We start from the raw sequence: 15,223 nt of genomic DNA on the forward strand, positions 1-15,223 counted from the left end.
TGTGAATAAAACATCCATTCATACACTTCCTCACTAACATTGTTTGGACAGTTGCTACCAGGTAGTTTGTTATGGCTCAACTTTCCGGGAAAAGGTTTTTGGTGTCTAGGAATTATGAATACACTTCAATTTTCATGTGACAATATGAGCATACACCATTTTCGATTCGCCCAACCTCAAACTCCTCATATTGACTTGAAAATACAGTGCACTCCTGTTATAACGAACACGGTTATGACAAAATTCTGGTTACAACAAAATAATAATCCAGGTCGCAAAATTATCGGCTCTATGATTTTTTATTGTTTATTTGTTAGGTTATAACGAAATTTTGATATAACGAAAGAAAGCTGCTGGTCAAGAGGACGTCGTTATACCGGGAGTCCACTGTAGTTATATGGATTCTATGGTACCATTCACATAAGGCAATAGAGACCATTAAAACCAGGAGCGAGCAATTTGCTCTAATGATTCACTAGAAATGTACCCATTGATCATGTCACAAAATGTCGTACACATGAACCTCTGGTTTGTGACAATTTGTGGATACGCACGCTACATGACGTGTTGACGCACAATGCACATTAATGCAAAAGGGGAAATAATTAAAATCTGAAGCAAAATGGCGACACTGAAGAAGCTATGAAGAAATGCCAATGCGTAGCACAATGGGGAACTGAAATTATTTTTGGAAATCTTGGGAGTATCATTATCATAATGGCAGGGTGCATATCTTTATATTCAGCATCATCACATTTCACACAGTAGATTTTCTTCCTAAATTGTACTGTGGCCAGTTATTTGTAGTAGCAGCTGGGAGACACTGAAATAGTTTGTGAAGTTATAAGGTCTGTTTTAGTCTCAGGAGCAACACAAGACAATGCAGATAGAAATTCAGGGTTTTGTGGAAACTGTTCAAAACAAAGTACATGTACATAATGTACTTGCACGTGATGAATGATGAGAACTTGTCATTTTGTACGTGTTCACACACGTGAGAATTCAATGTGACCTCTACTTGGCAGGCCTGTCACTAGCAAACAATTTGTTGAATCACTTTCAAACAGGGCTTCCCTTCCTCAGAAACCATATACAAAATATCCTTGTGCCATGGGCTTCCCTCAGACTGAATTTAAACAACTTATGCATGCAATGCAAATGCATGTTGACCTGTGTTGATTTATAATACCCTGATCATCATCACTAAAACAATAAATAAAACAAGAAATAAAACAATAAATATCTTCATATGTGCCATGTATTTTATGATAACTTTTCTGCCACTTTTCTTCAGATTACTTGGATCTGCCCAAAGGAAAGTTTCTAAACCATAATCCTGTTGATGACTTCATCTGTCAAGCACTGCTAAATCACTCATATGATCAACAACAGATATTGGAATGCGACTTGCCCTAAACTGAGCATAACTTGGATGTTTCCACAATACGAATGCGACTTACAAAGGACATTGCATTTGTGGGCAGATGCAAGCAATCTGAAGAAAAATAGCAGAAAAAAAAATGATATGGCACAGATTTTGATTTTCATTTGGTCTTGTGTCTATCCAGAGTATCATAAATCAATACAAGTCAACATACATTTGCATTCCACATATTCTTTAAAGACCTGATAGTGTGGGGATTCATGGGTTGCCCCATTCATTTGTTGCCCATCGTGGTACATTCGAAAACCTTGAACAGCAGCCATCAGTGAATGATGCTGTGATGTGCGTTGGCATGTACACTCATTGGTAATGGCTGACCCCAGTTGAGATTTTTTGGCTGTGTGCGTACTCACACAGAGATCAGCAATAAAGCTATACACAATTCGTTACGAGGACTCTCGAATACATCTGAACCGGGCCAGCTTTCCCCACTTCACGGTATCCCCACACGCTATCGGGTGATTAATCTACAAGCTAGAGGACGGCGAAGGGAGCAAATCAGTGAGCAAACTGGTGCTGCATCTCCTCCTTGTTGATGAGGTGAGTGGTCTTGTTGACAAGGTGCATCAGGTCGTTCAGATTGTTGGACCACGAGTTGAGGATGTCATTGGGGTCCCTGTGCGGCATGAAGTCGACGATGCCGGCCAGCCGGTCCACCTTGGCGTAGATTGTCTTCTTCTCCACCAGCTTGGAAAGGAATGCTTCTGCTTCCTGCACACATTCAAACAGAAAGAGGGACAAATGATAAGGCAAAACCAGATGGGACAATTCAAATTGTTTTATCAGTATCTTGCACAAATATTTACAAGCCTGTGATATGAAGAATGAAGTCATGTTATATGTAGGTACAAACTTCTCAATGTATCAAGATCTCTGAAGTCACATTTCACAAAATAGACTAAAAAACTATTAGGCATTTTCTTTCGAACAATTTATACATATGTGATGTATCTGTAGTTGAAATAGATGACTAAACATTTTTTTTTTCCCAAACTGGTGTCACATCTACAAATGCTATGCTCAATTCTAATTTCAATCTAAACGAATGACTTGATTGCCCTGTTGCGCCATGTGTCCAAGTTTGATGAAAATCTTTTTCCCCCTGATTTATGAATCAATCAAATAAACCTACAGACAAATTGACAACACAAGAACACTATACTATGCATGTCAAAACCTTGGAAGTGGTTGCAAACAAAGGGTAATTTGAACATGGTAGCATGCCTGGAAAAAAATATCAGGCCTTGAAGCTGAGGACGAATATGTGATTTGCGTGGACAGTAAAAGTGAGGCAAATTCACACTCTGTGTGTCTTATGCCATCCTTAGGTCTCCTAGCCTCTTACTGTCTCCTAGCCTCTTACTGTCTCCTAGTCTCTTACTGACCCCATGGATGTCAAGAATGATGGTACACCGAGAAAATAGCTGGCAAATGGTCTAAAAAAAACTTACGTCTTCCGACAACTCGAGGAGCTCTCCCATCCTCTTGGTTGTGATGCGGGTGTAATACTTTGCCATCACTCGGATGTTCTGTACAGTCACAGATGGAATCATTGTCAGTCATTTGGAGAAGACTCCATAAATTTGTTCATATTTTCCTTCATTTGTTCCATGCTTAAAATTGCAATTCCATTAAATGTTCAGGTTGACCTTTAATAGCAACTAGAGTAAATTCAGACGCACAAAGTGGTAGAGGTTTCATCAAAATCGGTACTTACATGTACCTACCAAAGTTATGATGTTTTACTAAGGAAACAGTGATATTAGTTGCAAATGAATACATATATAATCCTCATAAAGTACGTGTACTGTAAAACTAGAAATGCACATGAAAGTTCTTGTCTACATTATAATCATGCATTGAATGAGAGTGGCAATTCACAAAGATTTCAAGCTGTGAAAAAGGCCATCGGCTCCAATTTTGCAAAAATGTCATGCTGCGAAAATATCTTGGTTTACAGTTTCCTTTTTCAACATGAACTCAGTATAAAGAGTTCTGTTCTTTACACTAAATTATAGTACCTTTGCAAAATCTAGCAACATTGACTTTTAAGGGAGAGAGATGTTGTACTGCTAAATATTAACCAAAACCACTATTTCTATGAACAAATGAAAGAGTTGTGAAATGGAAGACATGTACTACTGTTCAAAAAACCAAACATGCTATTTAGCAGCTCTGTCAAAATCACCCACAAGTGTTAAAGTTAGAAAGATGTCCGAACTTGACTTCCAGACTACTCACATGCTCCACTACCCTGTTCCTCAGGTCACTCCAGCGCTGCTTGCCCTGGTCCGAGTCTGAGAAGACGTCCGTCGGGGGGCTGGTGGCTGACCCTTGTTTCAGCTCGGTCTCGTAGATAGCACAAACCTGCTGCCACCTCATCAGCTCCGGGGTGGTGAAACATTTCAGCAGGTCCCTACATGGGGTCAGGAGGAGGATATTGGTAAAGCATCAAATGTATTGTAAACAGACACTCCATAAACACTTAAACAAAAGTGCACAGGAACCCTGTTATGGAGAGGTCGGATACACACCAGCTTTGTTATACAGTGGACAGCCACAGCAGTCAAACTCTTGTGATTGGGTTGAGGAACTCAAAAGCTTTATTACTGTACAACACAGTTTTCAGAGATGATTATCAGTAACATGCACAAGCAATATCCATTATTTCTAATTGTCTTTATCAATAATAATAATAATAATAATAATAATAATAATAATAATAATAATAATAATAATAATAATAATAATAATAATAATAATAATAATGGTAATAATAATAATAATAATAATAATAATAATAATAATAATAATAATGTCTTATTTACCCAGGGTAGCCTCTTCAGTGTTGCCACTGCTCTACCAGAGGGCCCTGCTATTATTATTACCCTAGCGTTGCCAGGTACCCATTTATACACCTGGGTCGAGAGGGACACAGTGGGTAAAAACATCTTGTCCAAGGACGTAAGCACTGGGCGGGATTCGAACTCGGGTCCTCCGATCGGGAGTCGGGAGTCTTATCCACTATGCCACAGTGCCCCCAATCTAAGCTATCGTAACAATGGTGCAGGGTATCATTGGTCAAGATGAAGAAGAGTATTTTTGCTACACGCAGTAATCACAATGAAATAAGAAATCAATTGCAGAAGAATATTATCTGATCAAAATAGGAGTAAAAGAACAAAGAAAAGAGCGATGAAAAATAAGTTACACTGGAGTGATAATAAAAATGTTTTTGCATCAGAAAATCATTGGCATATGGTGTCCTGTACATACCATCAATAGCCAAATGTTTACAATTACTATTTGAGGGTTACATCACAGGCATGCTCACAAAAAACATGATCATCTTGGTTACTTGCATTATTCACTCAAGGTGTACTCCTCACTCACTTATTTACATGAAATTATACCATTTTCCAGATATCAATATTTTCTGCATTTTTTTTTTTCTGGCACAGAAAATACATTATCTACACCTCTGGTTGAAGATACTTATTATGACCGGTTCCATGACATTTCCTCCTGCAACAATTGCTCCCATGGAATACCGGCACGCTAAAGCCAAACATAAATTCTACCCACAAACATAACCCTAACTCTAATCCTAATCCTCACACCAATCTAAACCTAAAACCCTGTCACAACCCTAACCATAACCCTAAGTCCTTGGAAAAAAACAAGACTGGAGCAATTGTCGCAGCGGACAATGTCGTGTCACCATCACGACCATTTCAAACTGAGGAAAGTTTGCAAGTTGAAGATGTAAGTGATGACATAGCTGCTTACTTGTACTTTGGTATATCCTCCAGCTTTTTCTCCTGACTGACCCTGTGTATGAGGTCAGACTGTTCATTGTCAAACGGCGCAAGGATCAGATACAGAATGGCGTGCTTCAGGGCCTGCATGGACAAAGTGATAATATCATTATATCAGGAGATTGACTGTATTTTTGGTCATAAACTGGTCTTTAAATAGACAAATACAAGAGTATCACAAAATCTTTGTGGCACAAAAGGGCTTGAGGAATGGTGTCATACCATTAGAGGATACTTGGTGTAATTCTGAATATTTAGTTGTAACAACATTCAAAATGATGTTATGTAATCATGCAATGTTTCAAAATATTAACATGACTTGAAATCATTTGAAATCTAAAAAAAAAAAAAAACACCTCCAGATTACAAATTCACAACATTCAAAATGAATATTTGTGAAAAGAATAGCAGGAACTACATCTCTAAGCACCATAAAAACACTGCCATCATTCTAGAAGGAATCACTTACAAATATTTCCACTTGGAACTGGTAATTGTTACTTACCATGGTATGAGTTGAAGATAGATCTTCATGATTTAAAAAAAAAAAAAAAAAATCTGTTCCACAGAAAAATGTGTTTGATTTAAAAAAAAAAAATGAAAATAAATGATGTCCATTCCAAATAAAAACTTACATGATGATATGCCAAAGCCAACCATTGAAAGGCTTCTTAGATAGACTGTTTTGATTGTTCTTAAGCTAAAACCTTAAATTTCATTTTTTTACTACCAGTGAGAATATGTCAGAGTTGCGCCTATACTAATAATGCAAACCCACATAAAAGAACTTGTTTGAACTAGACTATTACAATGTCATTTAACCCACAGAATGCATGGCAATGGGTAAGAAATATTTGACAGACACACTTCTCCATGGGACACTGTTTACATTGCATATCATACCTCTTTCCACTTAGTCTCGTCATTCTGAATGATGGTGGTGTCATAGATTGCCCGGTAGTGCTTGCAAATGCCCAGGTAAGCTCCTTCATGCTGGTCTAGCTCTATCATCAGCTTGTAGAATTTCAGCTTTTGCGCCTGAAAGTTTAAAGGTCAGAATTATATAAGTATTCTTAAGCATGATTGAAAACTACATGGGTTCATCACCATGCAACACATATATGTATCCCAAAGCCCCGTAGTATGAATTCTCCTCCAAATACAATCTTACCAGATACTGCATACTGTAAAAGTGGATATTTTCGCGTGACTAATTTTTCGCGCTGGGCGAGCTGAGAAGAGTTTCGCATGTTTTTAATTCCGCGGAATCAAGACATCGACTACTGGAACATATGGCAAGCAAAAATATTTGCGTGCTTTTATTTTCGCGCTAGTTTCGGGTTTGCGCGAAATGCGCGAAAATTTCAACACCGCGAAAATTTCCACTTTTACAGTATATAATTTCGCAGGTCTTTTATTTTTCACAAATTTTGAGAGTCGGGCGCTATTCGCAAATTTTATGTCAAAAAGTATCAACTCTGATCCTGCCATGAATGTGACAGGCACGCAAACATTTCGCCATTCATTCAGTACTACACTATACAATCCCAAATTTAACCAATAGCAAAAATTGTCAGGAAGTCCAGGTTCTTGAAAATTCAGACTCAATAAGTATATTAGAGGAAAAATGAGCAAAGAAAATGGATTCCATCAGGATTCGAACCCGAGACCTCCGGATGCTAGCCCGGTGCTCTACCGACTGAGCTATAGAAAGCCCTAGTTCAGTGTTCGTCCCAAAAACCCTAAATTCTCAATGCTCGGATGGTCAGAAGCTATAGCAGTGTGTATGTGTGTGACACACACGCACACACTTAAACCTGGCATAAACCCGAAGGATAATTCAACTTGGGGGATCACCGAAGTGATGCAGCTTTTTGAGTATGTAACAAATGCAAACAGAAGAAAACTGACCAGAAATGAGTATCAATAAATATATGGCGCATAGAGTAGATAAACATCTGAGGCATCATCACACTAAGGCCTAAAATTCAGAACACTGAGGGCACCTGTCATCAAATATAATAAATGGCTTGACTGTCCTGCGGTACACGATAAAAGCACATTTGAATGAAATCAGGTAAGAAATGAGGCTGGTAGAGTGCACACAAGACATGTGACAAAGTTACCTATAAAGGCTGGAACATAGGGGGCAGCATTACTAAAACTGATAAGAACCGAGAATGACCAACCACACAACTCATATCAAGTGTACATGAAATATACTGATAAATTACCAAATTAGTGCATTTATACACAATCCTCTGAATATGAATTTTTGTAATTCAATATCAGCAAATGAAGTTAGTCATGTTGTTGCAACACCAACGACCTATCATATTGCAGCTCTCCTAAACTTTATGACTAAGAACTGCTGTACAAAAGAGTCATACTATCACAAATGGTATCTCAAATGACCCTAGAGAAGAGAAGTGTATGAATTCATGTGACAATACCTGGACCTCCTCGTCGGTAGAGTCAAAGAACTTGGTGCTGACTTTCTTGCTGATGATCTGGGTGCGGATGTAGTCCTTCTTGGCCAGACAGAGACGCATTTGCTCCAAGATGAAGTCGACTTTCTCTTTCCTTTCCATGGAGCCGAACGTTTCCACCTGATGGTAGATGAAAATTGCAAAAGGGCTGTAAGTTTACATTCCTTGTATTTTGACCAGATGGCAGCTTACTGAATTTCTACCACAGTATGCAGTCATATCTGTCTGGAAATGATACATGCGTCATCTTACCACCAGGATGGTCTGTACTGAATGGCAATTCACAACAGATGCAATTAACTTTGTCACATTGGCATTACTCTGTAATGCAACCTATTTTTAGCTGGATCATTTTACTCGATGCAAGTAGTCCTCTCGCAGACAACTGGCAAAAGTACATGACTAAGCTTCATAAAGCATCTTACACAAGAGCTAGGAACGGTCAAAATTTAGATTCTTTCCTCCAAAATCAGAATGGTTGGGAGGTCTGAAAATGTACCGATATCAATGGCAAATATTTCTTCCCTGAATGCAAATAAGTTGCATATCATATCCAATATAGGAAGTTTTCACTTGAAAAAAATGGCAAAACTTCCTTCTCATTCCATCAATGTGATTGTTCATCATGAATTCCACTACAAACAAAATTGTCTTACAAGTCCCACTTTGTGATCAGATACTCATGAAATACATGGTGTATACAAGCATTGTGAATATGTCTTCGAGTGGGGCAGTGAAGAAAGATGCGAGTGAAGCTCAGATTGTAAGATACCTCAGCAGTTCTACAATTGAAAAGAATCCATACGCTGTAAGACAAGAACAAAGAGAAGTGCAACCGACTGTCTCCTTCATGCTTCCTCTGGATTACCTGCAGTTCTTGGAGAATGTTAGCAGCCTCTGTGATGTCTCCCTGTCCTTCCTTTATCTTGGCCAGTGTCATGGTCAGCCGCGCTCTTTCAATCTCCACGTAAATCTAATGCAGGACATATGTGACACAGAACACAGAAGTAGGGTTGAACAAGATTGAGAAACGCACTCTTGTTACACCAATCATATATGCATGCTGCACAAACTAGCCACGACATGTGATATGAGACGAGTGGTGGCAATTTCCTTATACAGTATCTCAAGGAAGAGAATTTATTACAGCTCACACTTGTCTAAATTTGGCTGCTGTTTACTGGTAATTCAATTTGGCAAATCCTAAATAGCTGAGGCAAAGATGCAACCTGGCAATTCATACTGGATGCATTTCACAGTGACCATCTGCAGCACTGAATAAAACTGCAGATAAGTTTGTTCATGGTATGTACGATATTTGACTATTATTGAAAGAAACATACAAAATATGAAATTACCGCAATATTACACTGTACATAAAAATATGTCATGTGGAATTAGGCAAGTAGTGAACAAACTTCTGTACTTCCTACCTTCCCAGCAGTGACCAATCGCAGAGTATCAATTAATTTGAGTTTGGTCTCCATATCCGGTGTCTGTTCAACATATGTTACATGCTTCTTGCACCATCTTCACTACAGCCTGAGGAAAAAACAAACTAGCAACAAAAATCATCCTGATAAGCAAATGAAGAACCAAGATAATAAAGACCCAAAAAAAAAAGGAGAGATGAGGAAAATGGGAATAAAGTCACACAATACCCTCGTACCACATACATTCAATTCAGTAAAAAAAAAAAAACACATATCATGTTCATAAACATGAACAATGATTTTGCATCATTGGGTGAGACTGCCATTGCCACACACACTCTATTCAAAAGACTTAACTTGTAAATGGAGTGGATTTTCACTGTATGGATCTTGTGGTGTTAAACAGACCTTAATTAAGGTCCTAACTCTCTACTCAAATGTTAGTCTAAGATGTCTTTTTCTCAACATTCTATCATATTAAACTCCCCAAGAGGTCACACATCCTTTTATAGCTGACAAGATCACATGCCGGTATTTTAGGAAATAATTTTCCTGGTATTGCATTACAAATTGCTATCATTCTGTTTTGTTTTTTTTTGTACCACTGCTACAAAATACTGTCTTTTGTGTAGCACTTTTCTTCCATGGAAAGTGTACAGGAAATCGTTTGAAATATCATTCATCAACTGAAATTGCTAATCAAATAAAGGCATTATTCACCATTTGCAGATGAAACAAAAACCAAGCTTTAGTGCTTCACAGTAGTTCTAGAATGTGAGTTCGGGATAGAAAATGAACAATGTAAAAAATTTGAATCAGTATAATCAATGTCAAGTATTCTTACAAAATGTGAACAATAGTTATTCAAATAAAAAATATTTCTTGACTAAACTGTCCACAGTTATTGTTTATTGAGAAAAAAAGTGTGCATTTCAGGCTTTACTGCAACCTTTTCATATGACAGGGTGTTTTGTGATACAATTGACCTACACACATGCATCAAATGTGATTTCTCGAACATTTTTTTAAATCATTGCTCCAAATGGTAAACTGCAACAATACCTTTAAAGTTGGAAAATTATTCCCTGTATTTGGTAACTCTGTAAAAGGCTACACTGATTCCACCAACCTGTTTCAGCTGACTTCTCCGCTTGGACAAGAGGATGATGTGTTCATTGAGTGTCTCCCAATTGCGAGCCTCGAAGCAGAGTTTGACGATGGTTACAAGGATCCTTGCGGTGGAGTGCATGTCAGCAGCTGTCCTCGTCTGCTTCTCAAGGGACAGGAGACCTTCCAAGGCTTCTGTTAGCTTGTCTTCCTAAAATGTCATGCAAAAAAAAAAAAAATCAGAATGATAACCATCATAACACCATTTCAGAGTTGCATTTGGACAAACACATACACTTTTTTAGTAGTCTTTATTTGATTTCATTAAATAAATAATGACTGCATAAATCACAATCATTCACTTCAAATGTGTTATGTACAGTGTGTACCGTACATGTAAAACAGGCAAATAGAAATTTCATTAATTCATGGTCATTTATTTGAAAACAAACTTACGAGAGTTTGCACATAGCTCATGATACAAGAATCATTTCTAAAGAATGAAATCAGTAGTCAACCTCCTCCCCATCTTCCACCACACCCCATTCATACAGTACACACAGATTACTGAGATACCGTACACCTCTCATCTCTTGTTTTCTGACAATGCATTACGAATTAATAATTTCCACCAGGAAACACACTAGAAAAATGTAATCATAATACACTGTTTTGATGCATGTCATACTCCTTAATTCATTTTGGCATTTAATACCATTTTCAAAGTGATTTGTATAGCAATTGAAAATACAGAGCAGTGTTCTAATTTTATGTGAATGTCATGATATCATGTGGTATATAGTATACAGTTATATCTCTAACTTTTTAAACCTCAAAGGCACAGGATGAGAATACAGTGGAACACTTTTGTGGAACTTGGGAATATATAAACTCTCCTCTATCAAAAAGTTAAATTGGCTGGTGAATTGCATTCATATCACTGAAAATAATCTATCAAAAGTTTAATTACATTGTACAGCATTGCAATTTGGCAAATTCTGGTCTGCCCAAATAACGCTGTTAATTACGTCATACATGTAGATTGTCGAATCTACAAATGTACGCTTCATTCATGTGTACATGGTTTACTGCAGGAAATTATGGAAATAAATCAGGTTAATCTGGATAATTCCTACCCATTTATCCGGAATGCCTACCCAATTATCTGGTAAATATATACAATGTAACACGTATAGGGAACTGTTTTTCACTTTTTAAGTCAATTATGTAGAGTACCCAATTACATGGAGAGTATTGTACCTACAAAGTGATTAGTTTGATTTACAAGTTCGAGTACCCACCTACTCTACCAGTGTGGGGAATAGTAATTTGGAATATATGCACAAGATCAGGTTAGTGCTGATTTTATTTTTTCTCTTTATGAATATTTGTAAAATGATGTCAGACTTCAGTTTCATGGGGCTGATTTGTGAGTGGAAAGGTGAGAGCCGCAGAAACGAGCACAGAAAATTTTGAGTCGGATCAGGTCGATAGGTGCAACAATCAACAGCCCTGCATGGAGCAAACCCGCTTGCGCCTGTGCTTCAGTGGGTCGCTGCAAATTGCTTGATTAAAACTCGATTTTTGTCAAAAAACCGCAGACATAATTTTTTCTTTTTATTGTCATGTATGGATATAGGTACACATTTGTACTGTAGCCCGACCAGACGCTGTGCGAAGCACACTATAATAAAGCGACTGGGCTGTGTGTAGAGTAAAAATATCCCGTTTGCGGCAGTTTAAGCATTGTTCAGGGTTTTTCAACTTGTAAACAAATCAGGCAAATTATTTTCAACCATTTCATATATCTCATAGACAAGATTATTCATTAACGCAATTGTTTTCGTAAAAAAAATTACCATTGACCAACGCAGTTTTCATGATTTACCAGGGCAAAACCCGGCACAATTTTCGCCGATAAGGGCGATATGCGCCGTAGTATTTCTGCTTGCGGCACGATGTACAATCCCTACGCAATACGCGCGTGCTCCGCGATCTTTAGCTGAAACGCCTTCACATGTCTCGCGAACATTGCGTAAGCGCCAATTCCCATTGCGAAAGCACGTGAAAATAGCGTGCGCACATGCATTGGCCGCAAACAATGATCGCAATTCTGGCGGTGTTGTTGATGTCTTTCTTGTGTTTTTCCCGTTTTTTTTCGATGGTAACATCCACTTTCCGAAAAAAATGGCGGCCCACATCGGCTCGCGAAAGTTCTATTTTACATGAGGATGTGTTTTCAAAATCCATGAACATCGAGAAAACGACAAAAAATCCAGTTTCTTGGACCATTGTTTCTTAACTGTTGTGTTAAGAAGTACCGAAAAATTTCACTTTCGTCAGAGATTGTGCCCATTTTATCGGTTGGTTTTTGTTGATTGCTAGTGTGTTAGTATATGTGTAGTGTGCATGTAACAGTGCAGTGCTGTGTTTAGCGGTATATTACCGTGTATGTTGTACCTGCCTGCGAACGGCTGCACTGCCGCTTACTGACGCAGTTACTCTAGTTAGGATATAGATGATGATATCTACTATGTACAAAGTAGGACATGTGTGTATGTAATAAAAACCACCGTGCAAACTTGCAGCAATTTATATGTCAGATGTGAGATGAATGAGAAGTGAACAGCAGGCCTCATGAGTATCTCGGGCCGACGGTCTCAAGAGCATGGCCAGGGTGCTCAATATGAGAGAGGAGGGATCCTCATCAGCTCATCATGTGCTGAGGTAGGCACCGCCAATGGCCCTAGCTGCCACTGCCACGTATGTGCACCGAAAATTCAATGTGTGCTGTGCGTCACTGTATCCACATAGGCATACGTGTTGTATGCGGGATGATCGTTGTGCCATCGCTGCGAATTTTAGTGCATGTGTCAATGGAAATGTGGAAGGATATTAGTTTTCACTTTGTGTGAACAGGCATTTTTCGGTACGTGTCGAAAATACAGGATTTTCACTTACCAGCGAAGGTGACAGTTGCCTTCGGAAAGCCAGAATTTCAGCGCAAATTGCGATGATTCATGACGTGTAGTACCAAATTTGCAGTGAAAGTTTGTTAAGTTTTGTCTTTGTTTGTCTATACTATTTACCTATATTAAATGCAAACTTCATTATTTTGTTTGACGTTTTTGGAAAGCTTAGGTGATGAACGATTTCTTCAATGCACAACCTAAACTGCGCCAGCCAGCGCAACGGGTGTGTGGCAGCTGGAAGTAGGGCACTGCAAGACAATTTTCAGTCGATCTCGAGTCAAAATTTGCGTGTTGTTGCATTTTCTCCTCGCACGCGGGAACAAACCCGTGCATGCGTCTATAAGAGTTGTATACATTGAAGTTTACATACAAACGTACAAATGCCATGCAACAAACTTGCCTCCTTTTCATCGTCATTAATTTAAATTTGTTGAATTCCACCAAAAAAAAAAAACCTAACTTAGTCTAACGTTAGTTATTCAGAAATTCCTTCCACCTCCGTGGGTAGCCGTTGGCACATGCACGCATATCGGTAATGAGCGATTTGACTTTGACATACGCATCGCATGACGCCAAATGCCGCACCGCTAGGCCACCCTGCAAATAAACGAGTACAGCATAGTCTGCCAGCCGGTACTTCAGGCGATGCCTTGTGCGAAACGGGACTCCCTGATGCCGTGGACGCGCACCCGTCACTAGCAGGCGCTGAGTGGTGACGTAGCAGACGACGTAGACTTCAGAGCGCACATTTAAAAATACGGACACGCACAAGGTTCGATCACAGCTATCGCGCGATATCGGCAGTGGTTTGTGGTCAAAAAATCAACACGTAATTTCTTGCATACTGTAATCAAATTTCGGGTCAGTTTTTACTGATTAAAATCATTTTTTTGAAGTTCCAAGGCACAAGGTACGATTTTGTGGTTTTTTACTTTGCAATGTGAGTTCTTTTGAAGAACGTACAACATTTTTTGATTTCTATTGAATGAGCCTAGCTGAGGTGACGTGACGCACAGGCTGTTCCGCCTCTTCACTTGCCGTTTATAATAGTAGAATCTATAGATCAAACATACGATCTACTTATGGAGAGTAAAAAGGAACATCTATGGCTCCACCAGACCACCGCATACCACATAAATTATCATTCAGAAAACACCACTTTATTTTTGCACATGACATGTGACACTATTTGTAGGACAAGCACACACACACAAACATAAAGCATATGGGACTAGGCCTACAGTTACTCTAACGTGACTTGCAATTGTTCTGTGCAGCCAAAAAGAAAAGGGATTGAAATGCACACCTATCGGCGGAATTCAGGACGAAACACGATCAAATGAATAACTCCTTACCTTTGCCAACTGCTCAAATTCCGGGAGCCGTCTATCGACGGTCTCCGAGTAATCCACTTCCATTTTCTGAATTCTGCCATCATCAGCCATGATTGCGAACCTTTCAGTGCAACTTATCATCGATCGCAAATACTGTTGGCGGAGTCAGCCCCAGTCATCAGTGTGATAAATACGTACGTATGTCTGGAAATTATCCCATTCTCGAAGTGGTGGTGCACAGAACTGTTGCCAATTTGAACGGAATAGAATTCGACCATATAGTACAGATTCACATTTCTTAATTGATTTATTTTAAAACCATAAATGTGTTCTGATGATATTTGCCCCTACATCACAATAAAATTGCACATTGAAGGGTTGTAAAACTTCTCAAAGGGACACTTTTGTAAATAATGCACATTGGGGTTTTTCAAAAATAAATTTTGCAGTGCTGATATACATGTATAGAGAGACTCCAACCCAAAGTACCTTCTGATCTGGAGATTCTCCCGCCTGAAACCCCTAGCAAACGGGATACTCAAAGTTGATGTGTGCGAAGCGCAAAATTCCCCGGGTTCTAGATGCTCTCTGGTGCTATCTAAGGCTTATCTTTTCAACATACAATA

At 38.8% G+C, this 15,223-nt stretch overlaps 1 pseudogene; it reads right to left on the bottom strand.

Moving 5' to 3' along the window:
* Positions 1-1,591: 1,591 nt before the first annotated feature.
* LOC139719992 (26S proteasome non-ATPase regulatory subunit 12-like) lies at positions 1,592-14,735 on the bottom strand (annotated as a pseudogene).
* Positions 14,736-15,223: the final 488 nt, after the last annotated feature.

Source organism: Diadema antillarum, unplaced genomic scaffold (genome assembly GCF_040938485.1).
Source record: "Diadema antillarum isolate AM-2024a unplaced genomic scaffold, OU_Dant_1.0 scf00000119, whole genome shotgun sequence".
Lineage (NCBI taxonomy): Eukaryota > Metazoa > Echinodermata > Echinoidea > Diadematoida > Diadematidae > Diadema > Diadema antillarum.